Here is a 14,339-nt window from a genome sequence, read left to right as displayed (position 1 = left end):
AGCCTAGTTTGTAATGTGATCCCTGCTCCGAAGAGAATAAGGGTCCTCACAGGGAACTTAAATGTGGCTGCTTGAAATTGCTATGTTTTAAGGCAAACTTTTCAGATGAAAACTTCTATTCCTTGAAAAGCCTGTTATGCCAGGCAGGAAGTCAATAGAGTGGTTAAAAAACAAATATAAGAAAGAAAGTAAAATAAGAAAGAGACACTGGAATGCAAATATTTGGAAAAAAAAAAAAAAAAGAAAATCAGAGCCTTTTTATCTATCCTATGTCTCAGCTACCACATAGCTAGCTATACACAAGCGACTAACTTCATAGCCAGTATCTTCATTTACTTCTGTATTTATCAAGACTGTGATAATTTGCCACAAATGAAGAGGCTTTTATGTCTTACTATGATGTGGTCATACAATACCAAAATAGAACATTTGATAGAGACTCAGCTCTTCTATTTGTTTGCCTGACAGTCAAGCTCTCAAAACCAGTGATTAGTATTCATAACTCAAACGGTTTATTTAAGTGTAGGTCTGAACTGCTGAACACCTCTCATCTTGGTTAGAGAACTAAAAACAGAATTAAAAAGAAAGAACAAAACCAAAACTTCTCATCTTAAGTCAACTATACTCCTCCAAGTGAGCAAAAAGCAAATCAGTATGGATCAGGCTGCCTCTGAAATACAAAGAAAAGGCTAACTTGGACAAATGACAGTCACAGATTGACCACACATAGATCAGTCTGCACTTGTGCCATACCTCTTATAGAAATAAAGACATAAAGTCAGCCAGCCGGTTGAAAAACATCCAGACTGCTGCTCTATTCAAAGGATCAAGAGCTTCTTTTGTGATCCCCATCAACTATTTCTTTTGCCAGCCTCAGTTTCTCCATCCTTTAAAGGGGGAGCATGAGAGATAATTACGTAAGGCACATAGTGAGTTATGAATATCTAACACACTAAATAGCCTTTCATAATTGCATGGTCTTCTCTTAATTTTAGGTGCCAAACATGTCTTTTAGAAACAATCACAGCTGAGGTTTTTCAAAAGCTTCCAAAGGCATTCTCCCACAATCATTTATGACTCAACATGTAGTCAGCGTTGACAAGGATAAGCTAAATCAGGAGCTTGTTCTCTGGTTACTGCAGGTTAATAAAGGAAAAAAGTTCATAAGTACATTTGTCACCTTCTGAGATCAGCATGTTACTGCAAATGAAAAGTGAACTGTGTTCATGCATGACCCTAAAACATGAATTGAAATCTCTTCTTTACATAACAGACATTACCAAGAGGTGACGATCATGTGTTATTGTGCACAGCATATTCAGTGAGCAGACTGAGGTTCAATTCTTTTAAAATAGGAAACAGGATACAAAACAAACAATCAAAAGGACAAGGAGTTTAGGGATCCCTATTTCATGGAAAGAATAATATACAGGACAGCATTTAAAAAAAGACAAGTAATACCAAAGCAAAGAATAGCACATCAGTTTCAGCAAAGTAGTTATGCTTGAACCCCTTTGGCTTCTTCTGTTCATCTCTGTCAGAAACATGAACTAAACCCTCCTAATAGTTTTGTATCTGCAGAAGCCCCTGTTGGACACAAACTTCCAGAAGAGGTGTTCTCACGTCTGTAAAATGGCCAGGTTGGAAGAGCCATTTAGCTTGGATGAAACATCCCTGCAGGAGTTCATGGTGAACTTCCCCCTGTCCTCTGCCCCCTCTGTGCAAAAAAGAAAAAAAAAGGTGAAAGGTTTATTAGACCTTGCCACCCATTCAGCTAGGACTCCTGCTGGGGGATTTCATAGGCAAGACCTGTCAGTCACAAAGATTCTCTCCAAAAGGAACACTTTGTGAAAGCAAGAACTTATTAAAAGAAAAAAAAAAAGCACATACAGATAGCAATGGTAAAATCATGTGTTATATTAGTGTGTAAAGCCACATATGTTAAACATTTAAATCTCTCCTTACAGTTGCCCAGGGAAATGTTATGTGAAATACCTCAAACCAGTACTATAAACACTAATAAAAATTTTAAGCTATGTGAGGTAAGATCCTATAATCAAGTATCATCTGTAAAGTCCTATTGATTTAATATTATACCATGACATACAAAAATGCCAGACACTGAAAAGGTAGAAAGCACAGTATAAACTTGCTTCATTAAGAACTCATCAGTACATGTTAGCAGTTCTGTCTGAACCTCAAGTGATGTGGAAGAGAACTGCTGCTAGGGGCTAGAAATAGGAACGAAAGAAAGAAAACTAACATCGGCTTGCTTTCTAGGTTTAGAAAGCACTTGCCAGTAACTCCAGCTGGAACCTGTGATCCCTGCCTCTTGCTCTGTAAAGTGGAAATAACCTTACATATTCAGACACTTTTCAGGAGTTCAGTAAGAATTAGTTGTTAAGGGAAAGTGTTCTGTAAAAAATAGGGTCACTTAAAGTATTTGAGCATTTCTTCTTTTAGTGTGGTGAATCATTACAGCTACGTTACTAAATTCAGTAATATTATTTGTAAATAATTTGATCCATTTATAATACCAAATACCTGAATGCACTTTTCCTGGTAACTAAAATAATCTCTTAGCAACTGTATCTATCAATAAGGCACAAAGCCGATATAACAGCTTTCTTATTTTCATCTTGTGAATTTTAATGATGACTTGTCACTGGATTTGCACAGCTCCAAAACAGCTAAAAAGTCTGTTGGAAGTTAATGGTGTGAGCTGCAGCAATGGCTACCTTTCATGAATTGAAAACAAAGAAACACAACCAACCAAACTACTAAAGAGAGAGAGCAATTTCACTAGCTTTAAAGATGACACGATTCCCTATATGCCAAACATTGCCTAATATTACAATTCAGAATACTGACACTAGGCCACTGCACCATGGCAGTGACAATATGAGCCTAAGAGTTGACTCTAAATCCTGGGAAATTTTCCACACAGGTGTGACAAACACCTGCTAATCAATGGATAAAATGTGTGGTGTTTGATAATCTGCCATATGCTTTTATTTCTTCCATACAACTGATAGTCCATTGATGATGAATTCTTTTGAGTGGCTTTTACATTAAAAGAATTAACCCATAGTTCACTTTTATTTTAAGTTCACTTGGAAAAGGCTTTGAAGCATCATGTGCTATTTTCAAAGTGTAGTGGCATCTAAAATTTGGAAGAAATAGCAATGTAGTAGCAATGAATATGTTGCTCCTACTGTGACTGTCATTTTTAACATGTCTGCAGACATGATACAGTGAGACTGTGAGAGATGTAATAAAACTCCATCCTTCATAGAGAAAAAGTTAAAGGGGCTAAAGGTGAAGATTAGACAGACTAGAGAAGTAAAGTTTTCTTTTTGATTTCTCTTGTGAACTCAAACTACAGTCAGTGTTATTTTCTCTGCACAAATATGGAAAGCTGGCTAGCATTCGGAAATTAGCACAGCAGGTCTGTTTGCTGCCCTAGCTCTGCTAGCTGTCTGCCCCTGAACAGCGATCCTCCAGTTCAGAGGTACACAGACCAAGATTTTAGCACATTCTAACCTGACTTTGAGACTAATTCAGTTGGTTAGAGCCTGGTGCTAACAACACTAAGGTTGTGGGTTCAATCTCTCTATGAGCCGTTCATTTTAAGAGTTAGACTTGATGATCCTTGTGGGTCCCCTACAACTCAGAATATTCTGTGACCCAAAGCCTGTGAAGGGAGGAAGGACCCAATGCCACAGTACGTGGATCTCAGCCTCATAGGTATTAGAGGGAAAAAAAATTAAAAAATTGTCATAGCCCAGAAGATCAAAACAGTCTCTAATCAGTAAAAAGAGGTAACATTTTGGGGTGTTAAATTTCACATGACAACTTACCCATTCAAAGAAAACCTGCTTTCTGCTTAAAAAAGCTGTTCACTACATTTTCACCAACTCTTGGTCCTCTGATCATACTGGTGAACTATTAACTACCCTTCCTTATCTTATCTTGTTCTGTTGGACCCATGTTAAATGAAGTTTTCCTTGCCCTCCCTACCTTTTTAGCCTGAGTCTTTTCTATTTAGTTCAGTTCAGTTCTTCCTTTTTCCCAATAATTATAGGTCCAGACAGAGCACCTTGTAAATTTATGGCTGCTGGCATCAAACATTATAAACAAGAGTACAAGTGGAAATGTTTGAGTCGTAGAGTCTTATTCCAAATTTTTTGGGCTGTAAGCCATGTACCAGGATATGCCACATTTTGTGGAAGACTGTATGACTGAAATTTATCTGGAGAACCACGGTCATCAATCTTGAGTTGTTCCAGACAAGGTATCTCCAAACCCCCTATTTACAGTTTAATATTTTACTGTTGTGGAGGCTTGGGGTGCTTTTCCCCCAGAAATAACATGCAGAAATAACCTGCCATGCATGAGATGGAAGCACATGTATGATGCGCACTCTACATTCCAGCCATTCCTAACTCATATGTGTAAACAGCAGAGGTTCTCCCAATATTTCTGTACCTATGTCCTGGCAAGGGTTAGGTTTGCATCGGTTGTACATTAAAGGGAGTGGGGGGCAGGTATGTGAACAGTTAGCTCTGATCTACAAGTGATAATTTAGACCTGGCCAATATGACCTCCATCTTTGGAAGAATAGACTTTACAAAACAAACCTCTCTTGATCACTCAAAGGTGAATTATATAAAATTCTATGCAATCTAGGTTAGAGTGGGTAGGGCATGATGTGTTTCAAGTTATACCCATATTGAATCTTCCTGCACATTTATTACTAAAATCGTGGAAAATTCAGCTGTCTTTATGCAGCTAAAAGGCAATGTGGTGCAAATACATTTCTTGAACTTGTATAAAAGTTTGTCTCCTATGTTCTCAAAACCTTCCACTGCTGAGCCTTCCATGACTTCTCTAAGCAACCTGTTGCATTGCTAACAATTTTCTCTGTTAAGAGTTTTCCTAAAGCATTACCTAAAGTTCCCTTGGTGCAGTTGAAGTTGATTTCTTCTTGTCCTATCCATGGATGACTAGAGTAATTTGTTCTCTTTTCCAAATATTTGAATTTTATTATTGCAATTCCCTCTTGGTATTCTCTCAAGTATATAGTTATATTGTGCACAAAAATATATTACCATTTCCTAGAAGTGATCAGTATTGAGAAAAACAGGGAAATTTTTGTCTTGAATATTTTTCTTGAGAAGTTTCCTTCCTAGATGACAAGGATTTGAAGATATTCAACGTGTTTGTGTACATATAATAAATGCCTTTGTGAAGATGGTACAAGTTAACATCTTATACTGTATCGCCCAGAAAAAGATGTAAGATTTGGTTTTCCTTTGAACATATAGATCTCCCCTCCTATTTAAAAAAAATTGCTTAAATCTCTAAAATAAAATCTCAATGCAAATAAAAGAAAAACATCAATTCGTAAACAAACAGCAGGACTCAACTTTTCAGAAGCTCACAATAAAATTACTATCTATTGTTTTATATTTCAATGACTTAGGACCTTTTGTAAGACTATCTTTATCTACCATTCTCTTACTTTTCTGCTGACTATTCATTTATTTTTATTCTTTTCAGTGTCTAGTTCATGTCTTATATATCCCAGCCTGTATATGTGGAACTTTCATGTTCTTCTTCCTTCCTGAAAAATTAATTCTCTCCCACAGTCTTGACCACCTTTTTGTCTTCAGTGTTTATCCTATGGTTGATCTGTGTTCACTTAATGAAAACTCAGTCATAAACTAAGGAAGGTCAGGGAATATCTGCTAGCCTACAGTTATGAAGCTCTAGTTCAAATTAACCATTCTAATGCTCCATCTTTTACAAGTAAGGAAAACAAACAAACAAACAAACAAAACAAACAAACAACAAACCACTCTTTTTTTCTGAAACTCTGATTAAGAGAGAAACAGATTTTGTTTTCTGATCTTCCAAGCAGATGTATATCTGGTGGCTGGACTGGCCATAGCACCTAGTAGAGAAGTTCCAGTAGTATCTTTTTTATCCAAATCACCAACTGTCTTTTTTGTATTTTTCCCTACTGTGATAGTGGTCATAAACTGTAGACATCCCTAGCAAAGAAGTCTGTCTCTTTTAATAATTTGCAAATAAGGTGTTTTGAAGAAAACCATTATATCATGCACAGAATATTTCTGTGGATGTCTCAGTAAGATTCATATCCCAGTAAGTCTCAAAGAAGAAACCATTTGAGACTGGGGAACAGGAAAGCCACTATTTAAAATATTCAAGGATTTCTTTGTGCTAGGCACAAAGCAGAGAACACTGCTACACAGTAGTGCACGTGAGAGCCAAAGCAGGTCTGCTCTTTCTCTAGTACATAACAACAGCTCCCTGAGAAACAATATAAGCTTACAGCTGCTCAGCTCTGAAACAGATTAGAAAGCAAGCATGAAAGCTATGAACCAGATTCAGAAAGTCACGCTGTTTACTGAAAGTTCACAGATGTCCATGATGGTGGAACAGAGAAACCATTCTCTTCACCCTGCCCTCCTCCCTCCCACCCTTCCCAATCAAAAAAAAAGATACGTCAAGATAGATGAGGGAATTTATCCAAAATTATATATTTCTACAATCAGCAATCGTATTGGATTCTTTCACTGTGGGGGCTGAAATAATTGTATGCCTAAGATTAAATGACACACTGTGTCATAAGTGATATACCTTTATGGCTCCTCTGGGGTCTGCCCAAAACACTTGTCTGGAACTCTGCTTAAGGTCAGAAAAGGCAACAGCTTCATACAGTGCAGAAGCATACAGCAAGAAAAGTCTGGCACTGAACTTCATGAGGTAGGGCTAGGGAATTTACTGCTCCACAGGGCTCTCTGCACACAACTACTCTACAACCTGCTAATTAATTATGAATTCTGACTTCCTTTACTATAATGACTCACGTAACTAAGTATCCTGGACATACTGTAGTGATAAATGATGAGAGTAAGTCCCTGAAACAAACTACAGAGATATTCTGTTACAGTTCAGTGATCAATCTGCAGAAGTCTGGTACTGGTCTTTTAGATATACTACCACCTTCAAATTTTGAGCCTTCCTGTAAGCATTTCTATGGCCCCTTTTTGCAGAAAAAAAAAAGGTTAATTGGCCCATATATCACTCTGAAGAAAATATCCTGACCTTTGAAGATGAAAATGATAATAGAAGGCACTATCCATGTTCTGGGTGTGAGACCTCTTGTACTCTGGAATTCTGCAGATCTCTTACATGTGGAAAAGCATTTGCACAGTAAAAGCAGTGCAACTGCAAGTTGCATGATGCAGCATTTCTCCAGGTCAAGCACAGCTAACTCACACATGGTATCCCACTGTTAATGGGTTTCTTTGGATGAATAAGAACTGCACAGCACATAAAAAAGCCACCAAAATCAGCATCTCTCTGTTTAACAGCTGAAGTTCAAAGCACTTCAACATGAAAGTGCACGATGTTCTTTCACTGAGGGTTTGTCTCCACTGTCATCTCCTGCTGTCAAGATATCACATCAAGAGTCTCACCTTTGCTTAGCTGTCCCCAATTAACTATACTAAAAACAAAACAAACCTCAAAACCCAGAGTTTCTTATGGCTGAAAAATACTGTGTGATAAATTACCCATTAATAGCCTAAAACTCTATTTCCAGGAAGCCTGCTAAAAGGAAAATTCCTGACTTTCTGAGGCTAAAGCAGAGGTGTCATAACTCTGAAACAGAGCAATGAAAGAAGTACTGTCTCCAGGTGCAGCAGGAGCTGTACCTCATTTCATCTGCTGGGTAGACTGGTTAAAATCTTTGGTTGCAATCCAAAACTTTCTGGCAGCTAGCATCCTGTATTAAAATTTATAAACCACGAAAGGCCTTTTCTTACAAAAAAGTTAATTCAGGATGGATAGGCTGAAAAGACTTGAAAGGGACAGTCATCAGAAGTGGTTATATGGAAAATTGGATGTAAGTAACACCTTTCACTCCATCAGAACATACTAAAAATACAGTAAATGCAGTTTCAGTGAAAAAGGGAAACTGTGCTGATTAAAAGATCTTTAAAAGAGCTGTAGAGAAGAGCCCCAGAGCTGCCTGGCCTGTTGGGGGGTAGAAGTTTTACAAATTATGTATTATCTTCTCCAGAAGACACATACTGACCACTCAGCTTCCTTCAAGTTGCAAAAAACTCACCTTCTGTCCAGCCCACAGTATCAGAGTGTGCCCTCTCAGCAGGCAGCACCAATAGAAAGAACATTGAAGATCCACACGTGTCTGTGATCAGCTAGCTTTACAAACCAACCCTTAAAATGCAAAGGCATCTTTTGATTCACTCAGAGCTAACCTATATTCTCGGCTATAGGAACACTGCAAAGATAACAACACCCAGGTTAGTGAAGATCCCAATGTGGCAAAGGGGAGATTGTAGTGCTCTTCTGATGAATGACTACTGATTCATTTTCACTTGTGGTGGTTTGTTCCCTGCTGCCTTCTAGTGTTAGACTGGCTATGGGACTGTAGAAGTGGGAACAAAGGCTTCTGGATTTTTGCTTGTTTGTTTTTTTGGAATAAGAGTAAATGCTCTCAGATAAGCCCAATTTCTTATCATATACTTACTGCACCAAAAAACAGGAATTCACTTATTCTGTAGGTGAGCCAGGGTACTGATTATTTATCCAGGCAGTCTCTGCTGAAGCAAACATTTTTTTACCAGTATCATCACTGCAGCCAGAGTTGAAATTAAACAGACTTTAACCAAGTAAATCAGAACAAAAAGCTGTGTGCAGAAAATACCTTGACTCATCTCTTCTCCTTAAAAATCTAGTGTCAGAAAAAGTTAAATAAATGGAACATTCATATTAAGCATCAATGTCAGAATCCAGGACTGTGTAGAAGAAGAAGGGAAAGCACCATGAGATGCGTATACTGGAAATTAGTGTTTTTAGGGAAGGGGTAATTTGAGCTTATTTTATCTATAGAGTTGGCTAATTCTGGTGAATGTTTGTTGATATTTTAACAGATTGTAACTTGTGTCTGGCAAGTTTCCATAGCATAACTTTATTCTTTAGGGAGGAAGAATTCAAAGGAAGGGTGTTATCTGAAATTTAACTTCTGAGCTACATTAAAAAGCTCTAAAATCCAGGAAGATAAGTATTACAGTTGTTCTCACCTTTCATCTGTCTGTTTTATACCAATACAAATAGCCCATTCTTCTCAATTTTATGACAGAATGAATGGATATGAGGTAAATAAAGGTCACAGAAATCTTTCTCCCTGCCTTCCTGTCCTACCCAGGGTGCACGTGCTAATACCATTTTGCACTGGTGGATATTTTCAGCAAAAGAAATGCCTTTTAGCCACATGTCTTCTTTTTCACCTATTTTCTTCCCCCTTCAAATGCTCATTCCAAAATGAAACATGGCAAGTTCTCAGGCATATAGCTGAACTTTGAAAGCCCTCACCTATTTTTGTCTCCTTTAAACCTCACATATTTCAACTAAATGATCATTCCAGATGCCTGGCCACCTGGCTGCAAAGATTAGGCACCTCAGTGCCCAACCGAAGACATTCAGCAAATTAAGAATATCAACAGCCGTTACAAAGATCCTGCATGGCACCTCTTCAAATTTCAGTTACCTGGTGAGTTCTAGAAGGTGCTATGGTAGCTGGCAGGACACTGATATATAAAACAAGCCAAGATTCACCAAATATCTTCTATAACAAAGCCTTTTTGTTTTCTTTTTTCAAGCTTTATTCAACTTGAAAACTTTCAAAAATGAACATCAGTCTTGTCATCCTTGTTAAGAGAAATTTCAAATGAAATTATTTCTAGGAAAAAAAAAACAAACAAACAAAACAAACCAGAAATTTTAAAAGATGTTTTGTGTGTACTAAATATATCCTTATGACCATTTACACAAAATCTGGGGAGAAGACTCCTGCTGTCAAGTACTTGCCTTTGCTAACTGAATAAAAAAACATTCATGGAGTCTATTCAAAGTCACATGCAAGCTGAACAGATCTTGTACTCCTGGAGGCCAAGTTAAGGGAGGACTTTCCTTGCAGATGCAGGAAGTCTGAGCAAGATTTACCCTGCAGATGCTTCTTTCACCTTCAAGAGGCCACAGTGGCCCTGGCAGATGCATCCCTGAGTACTGACATCTTTTTTTCCAATCTTTTCACTTTTGCCACCCTCCAGGCATTCTAGAATAAGTAAAGAACCTCTTTAAATGGAGAGAAGTGAGTATCACAGGGAAGGATGCACTAAATAGGAAGAAGCAAAAGTTCTAAAAATTAAGGTGTTGTGAACAGGTTCCTGTTTATCATCCAGAAAGTGGTATGTGTCCAGATCTTAGGGCAGTCCATAAGAACTAGGGGAGAAACTCTGAGGCTGCACATCTGACACTTTTCAACTTTTCAGTGCTTTTCTTGGGAAACAGTGTTCCTCAAGGCAGGCCAGGAGTAAAAGAACAGCTGTATCGTTCAGGAAAGAAGGAGAGCTAAGTTTTTATTTCATAGAAATGCTGCAGGAAAAGTCTTTCAACCATCAGTTTGGGCATCTGATGAGCACAAAGACCCAAAAGACACACAGTTGGATTACAGAGCCCATAACTGAAACACTATTTCCCCACTTTAATGTGCAGGCTAAGTAAAATCATATAAGATTTAAAGTTCTTGGCCTTTGGGCCAACTAGCTAAGCAAAAAGAGCGCTTCCTTTGGCCAGATGTAGCTTTTCCCAGACAGAAGTTTCTTTTCATAGAAATTTTATCAACAAGTAACACTGGATAAGTCTGCAGTTTGAGTACATAATAAAGCACACCAGTATTACAGAAGTTGGCTAAATAAAACAGAGGCTGGCATTACTGATTCATTAATATTCCACTCCTGAAAGAGTGAGTTTCAGCCTATAAATACTGAGGAAATACTGGGGGTTTGTTTTTAGAAAAAAAGATTTTACTAATCCAGAAATGCAATGCAGTCTTTCAACAGACTTTGAAGAACTCCAGTAGTCAGCATTATTAAACTAGAGTGCAAAACGAAAGCCTTGTATTAATGGAATGGCTCACCTATAACAGATATAACACAATAACAGAATAGATCAAAAGTGTCTTAAGACCAGGTATTTTCTCCCAGTGAGTACAGAAGAACCAAACCAATGGATTCGGTCTGTCTACTCAAGCTCAGCAGTTGTATCACTTCTTTGCCAAAATGTGCTTTCCTCTTGTCACCTGCTCCAAATTAAAACTCTGTTACAGCGCACACCTGCAGGCTACCAAAGTGAAGGCTTTAAGCCTTTGTGAAGTCCTTGATTCTGGATTCAGCATTAGTTTTATGAGGGTGATTGTAAGCTACAGACATCAGAACTGAGAGATGTAGGAGAGCACTTCCACACAGGTCGCCAGAACAGGTGCAAGGCAACCTTTGCTAACAGTAGTCATGTTTCAGTGTGTTTCCCCACCTGATGTCATTTAGGTGCATCCAGAAGCGTTTCTCACTGCTTTTTGAAAAGCCTTTGGGGAAAAGGTTTGCCCGCTGTTCATACTTACTTGTGAACCTCTGAAGCACCTTCTTGAGTGCTCAGGTGAAAACAACTGTGCTGCTATGTGATAGTAGCGGGAGCCCTTCAGAAGCCAAAGAGAAGAGCATTTTGAACAACTTGTGCAGGGCACCAGCCACATGTACTGGTAAACAGGCCTAGTTTCTTAGCAAAGGAGATGGTCAGAGCAGTCCAGAAACTTGTCCAGCAAAAAGAAAGACAAGTGAAGATTTGTACCCTTACTTTTCCCACTTCCCCCACGTCGCTGGCCCAATCATTAATTAGATTTCTTATCCTATCTGAGAACAGAAAAGGGGGTGATGATGTTTAGATGACATGGTCTGCTTGAATCTGTAACTCCCCTGTGCTTCCGCATAAGGCTGGGGGCTATAGACTCTCTAACTTTGCATAGTGAAACAGGGACCGAAAATGTTAGGGCTCTTGCTGCATTGCACAGCAAACAGTCTGTGTTATGCAATAACAATTAATAAACCTCATAAATAGGAAACTTTGACTTGAAAATGCAGCAGGATTAGGAAACATTATATCTATGCAGTGTAAGTAACCTAACATTCCCTAGGAGCCAGACCTTTTGCATTTGCTGATGTGTTTTGAGGTTAAATTGTTGTGCAATTTTTGTATTTAAAAAAAAAAAAAAAAGGAAACATAACATTGCTTAGAATAGGTTTGTTGTATTTATGTTAATGGAAGATCAGATCTGCATTCCTGAGTTTCTAGTGTCACTGCTTCTGGGACAGGGAAACATGAGAAGAGCAGTCATGTTATGAAACAAACTCTCCTCTTACCTCAGAGGCACTTTCCTCTCTTCCCCTGACCTATCCTCATCTGTTCACATCTTCTATTTACAGAACTCCATTAATGTTACTCGCTCTAATTTGATCACAAGTTTTTGGGTTCCATACAGAAACCTCCTGGCCAATTTCCATGGCCTCTGCGCTGTGGAAGGGCAGACTGAAGAATCAAAATGGTCCCTTCTCACTTCACACAGTGAAGTTTATGTTATAGGCCTTCTTTTCTTTTAGACTCTGTAGTATTTTTGGGATCACAGATACAGGTAACAATCTTTTTCTCTTTCCTATTTGAAGAGAAAGCATAAATAGATAAAGTACTACTGATACTCCCATTTGTCTTTCTCTCCTCCTCATCAGGACAACCAGCTATTACACTTGTTAAAGCTGGATGCAAATACAAGGAAAATGAAGTTACAGAACCTCTAAACCCCATAAATCTAACTCTAGTTATCTAAAAGATGTTTAGCCTAAGGCAGGCATTCTCTATAGCCAAAGGAGAATAAAAATGAGTGATGTCCACAGTACAGTTCAACCCCATGTTACGATGAAGGACAAACGGGAAGAAGTGTCCTAGGTGGTACTGCTCTGCTCTCCCTCCTGACTAAAGGAGCAGACCAGCTCCAATTAGACACCTGTTTCAAGGACTATTGGCAGAGACGACTCTCACCTTTTACCCCCACTTCAAAAATGGTTACAGCTAATCTTAGAAAACAGTCCATCATCATCACAGAAACTTGAATTACGGCTTTCAGCATCGTTTAAGTTATGTCTGTCCTTATCTTGGGCAAGAGCCAGCCTTGTAACCTTCCTCCTTCTGCCCTGTTGGGTTAGGCTCTAATGAGAGCACAATGAAACAGCCCATTCTCATCTCAAGACATCAAGCAGTAGATTTTTGATTTTGTGAAAAGATGTGACAGATAATATTTTTGTCATGACTCCTATCAATGTAACTCTCATGAATGTTTCTTGGAAAAATGGCATCAGCAGGAATCACTCAAAACAAGTATTGTACATCAGTTTCAAATCAGAACCAACAGATTCTCACACTATTTACTTCTTGTGGAGCTTACCACCCCAGGATATTGGTGGGGAGACGGAGTAAATGGACACATAAAAAGGCACTGGACAAAATTAAAAGGGATAGCTTCATTAGCATCAGTAGCAAAGATTAACTTCTGGCCATGGGCTGCTGTCTCACTGAAACTCAGAAGGCCTCCCTGGGGATAAGAATCTTACCTCATGTTCCCCAGTTTTAGATAGTGCTACTGGCCACCTGCAGCTGGGATGCTGGCCAACCTCTAGTTCAAAAATATTCATATGAAAACCCCTGCTTTATTGCTTGTAAGCCTTTCTTTCTGCTACTAGAACATAGTGCTTGCACCTGGCAACATTTGGAAGCCTTGCTGTGACTTCACTCACCTTTCTGTCTTGGGGGTTCAATTTCATGACTGCTGCATTTTTTTTACCTAAATTTTTCATCTGACACTATGGAAAATGAACTGTGATTACCCAGAGCACAAGCCTCTATTCCCTAACCAATTCATATGATCCAGCATGGGAATTAAAAATAGCTGTCACTGGAGCTAATCAAAGAGTTTTGAAACAAAACACTGGAATGTGTTGGAAAATGATGGGTCATGAGAACAGAAGACTGATGGACATATGATGTGCTCTTCCAAATAAAACTGACTGGGGAAGAAGGCAAAGCAATACTTGCAACGCTACTGGAATGAAGCATGTCTATTTTCATTTCAGTGCAGTTTTTCTTTTGCATCCCTTTCTTCTAGGGTACAAAATTATTACAGTGAAACTGAAATCCTTATGAAACAAACCAGATTATAAATTTCTTTGCAAACTGATTTTGACCAGCTTGCTTAGTCTAAAGCTTTTTTATCTTCTGGAAACCTACTGACCAAACCAAAATGTACTTATTGTGAAATAGGATCAACTAAATTTGACATAAAAACATGGTTTTACATGAAGCTGAAGGTAGCTGTTTTTGGTTTTCAACGCTAGTCTGCG

This window comes from Myiozetetes cayanensis, unplaced genomic scaffold (assembly GCF_022539395.1).
Source record: "Myiozetetes cayanensis isolate MyiCay16 unplaced genomic scaffold, myiCay2020 scf1, whole genome shotgun sequence".
NCBI classification, from domain to species: Eukaryota; Metazoa; Chordata; class Aves; order Passeriformes; family Tyrannidae; genus Myiozetetes; species Myiozetetes cayanensis.
This window is presented reverse-complemented; position numbering follows the sequence as displayed.